We start from the raw sequence: 3,123 nt of genomic DNA, 5'->3' as shown, positions 1-3,123 counted from the left end.
TTTTTTTTTTTTTTTTTTAAATCTATTTGGGCTATTTTTTTTAAATTATTTATTTATTAGAATCTACCAAGTAGTGACTGCACAAAGCCATTTATGGGCTGAAGCAGTTTCCTATGATGTGATTTGATAATTTTAACAAAGTTGTTGCTACATGTGGTTTTTCTCAGTGATAGTCAATAACTCGGTCTTTGTTCAACATTAGGAATCTAAAATTATCATGCTGGTAGTTTGTGTTGATAACATCATTGTTTCTGGTAATGACGTGTCTGAGATTCCACAAGTTAAGATTTCCTTACAACATTTTCGGATGAAAGATTTTGGCTCTCCTTGCTATTTTCTTGGTATTGAGATCGTTCACAGTAAAAAAGGGCTCAATTTGTCTCTATGAAGTGTGTTCTTGACCTTCTGAGTGAGGTTGGGATGTTAGGCTGTAAGCCTATAGATACCCCTATGGACCTTCATTTTAAGCTTGGAGCATCTGATGACAAGAAGTTCGAAGATAAACATCAATGTCAGAGACATGTTGTCAAACTTATTTATCTTACCATTACTTGGCCTGATATTTCCTTTGTTGTTGGTGTGATTAGTCAATTCACGAAGGCACATAAGCAAGTACATCGGGAGGCAGCCTATTGCATATTGAGATAATTTAAGGGTGCTCTAGGGGAAGCCCTTATTTATCGTCGTTATAGTCATACTAGTATTGTTGGTTATTTTGATGCCGATTGGGCTGGGCCGGATGGTAATCGATAGTCTACTATAGGCTATCATAGGGGTGTCAAACCAAGACTGACCCGACTAAATCAATCGGAACCAACTGTTTATAGACCGGTTTGGCCCGGACAGTTTATTAAACGTGTCGGGCTTGAGCCCGGCTTGTTTACAAACAGTCGATCTCTGTTTTGCTACTTGGACTGTAGGGCACCCGACTGAGACAGACCAAATACACACGATCAAGATCGGCCTATTGTGCACTGACCTGACCTGACCCTTTAATGAGTGTAGAATGCCTATTTTACCCCCCAAATTAAAGAGTAAAAAGTAAAGAAAGAAAGCTCGGTTAATATATGTCAAACTGCCAAAAGGTTTTACAAATATTTGATTTCTCGTTTGGTTAAAGTGAAGTAGCTAAAAAAAAAAAATTTTGAAATGATTGGGCTTGCAATTCTTGACATTTTTTTTGGCTTGCATGAGTATAATTAAGTGGTCTGGAATATAAGAACACATTTTAAAGAGGACATGTCTAAAAACCGGTTAAAGCCCGTTTAACATTAAACATGTTCATAGTCCGGTTAAGGCTCGACTAAAGCCCGATTAAGGCTTGATTTTAGTAGCCCGATTATAGTCCGAGGCTGACCGACTGAATATAAAGTGTACCATGCCCTTAATAACTAAGCCCGATTAATTAAATAGACGGACACGGTGCAACATTTGAAAGTCTCTAAGCCCGATCGAGACCGGACCAGCTCGACCAATTGACACCCCTAGGCTATCGTACCTTCTTTGGTAGGATTCTTGTTACATGGAGGAATATGAAACAAATTATTGTGGCCCGTTTGAGTGCTAAATTAGAGTATCAATATTCAATATGAAATAAATAAATAAATAATGAAAAGGTCGTCTTATTCAAAACCCCAGACTTCACACCTCGGGATGCAAAAAAGGTCACATTCACATCTTCTTAACCCCCACTACCGTATTTCTGATCTTTGCAATAAGGCTGTGTTTGGTAGCCAAGAGAAGAAAAGAAAAGAAAAGAAAAAAATACACTTTTTGTACTTTTTTATTTGGGGTAAGAATTTTTCTTTACACTTAGTATCTCTTCACCCAAGAGAAGATTCCTCTTTTCAAATTCAAAATTCCTCTTGAAATTTTCTTTTGCTCCCCCAAAAATTTTCTTGCCAAAAACAGAATAAAACATGAGAAAATATGAAAATATAATAAGACAAAAATGAATGATTACACAATGATTTCTTATGTGTCTATCTCTCTTTTAAAATTTAAAAATTTTTGAATTTTTTTTCTTTTCTTTTCTTTTCTTCTCTTAGTAACCAAACATACATACTTTTTTTATTTTTTCACCATTTCTTCTCTTCTCTTTTCTTTTCTTTTATTCTCTTGGCTACCAAACATAGCCTAAATATTAGCTTCTTCTAGCTGCCATGATTCAGTCATGTTCTCTTGAGTGGACTTGCAAGGCTTCTTAGGTGGGCTCCTAGGGTCAGCAAGTGGACTTATGTCTTGTATCTCTCTCTTTTCTATTTCTTACTTTCATTGATGAATTCATTCAAACAGGTATTCTAGATCCCTAACATTTTTAGTGTTTTTTCCTTCTGTTACTTTTAATCACTTCTGTCAATATAGTGATCAGATTGCTGTCAAATTACATGTCTTGTCCTCAGTTACCATTCTTTAATCAATCTGATCACTGGATCTTAGTTTTTGTGTAGCATGTCATATCTTACATCCCCCTGCCCTGTTTCACATATCAGTTCATATTCTACTAAACACACCTATCATCTTCCATATTCTTATTCTATAGTTCCAAGAGTTCCACCCCTCAGACCCTAGAGTTGTAAGCTTATTTTAAGATTTTTTTTTTCAAACTAGTATTCCTAACTAGATCCTCCTACTGAATAAAAAAAATAAAAAATAAAAAAGAGGAAAAATATTAATCTTTGCACAGATTTTGCCTCAAGAAGCATGATGAAAAAAACTTCAAAACCATATTGACGAAAACAAATATTGAAAATAATGAAATATCCCTACAGCTTGAAATTTAATGTTTTTTTCTCTTTATATTATATGAAACACAAATTTTTTTAATGAAACATTCCTGCTTGTTTCTTACCTTTTTCTCTCCTCTTAATGGTGAAAAAATCGCCATTGCAGACGTTCCTACAAATATGAAGAGGCTTTAGTTGCAGAAAAGCTGGGTGAACTAATAGAAGTGGTGTATGAGGTTGATCAACTTTCTGAAGCTTTTCTTAATGATGATGAGCCTATATCATCCAGTGATCTTGAGATGAGTTGCAAAAGCGAGTGTGAAGTTCAATGGTTTTTTACCACTCTTTTGCCCCTGTTTTTACTTCTTCTTCTTCTTTTTTTTTTTTTTTTGGGGGG

Source organism: Macadamia integrifolia, chromosome 2 (assembly GCF_013358625.1).
Source record: "Macadamia integrifolia cultivar HAES 741 chromosome 2, SCU_Mint_v3, whole genome shotgun sequence".
Lineage (NCBI taxonomy): Eukaryota > Viridiplantae > Streptophyta > Magnoliopsida > Proteales > Proteaceae > Macadamia > Macadamia integrifolia.
Note: the sequence above shows the minus strand (reverse complement) of the source record.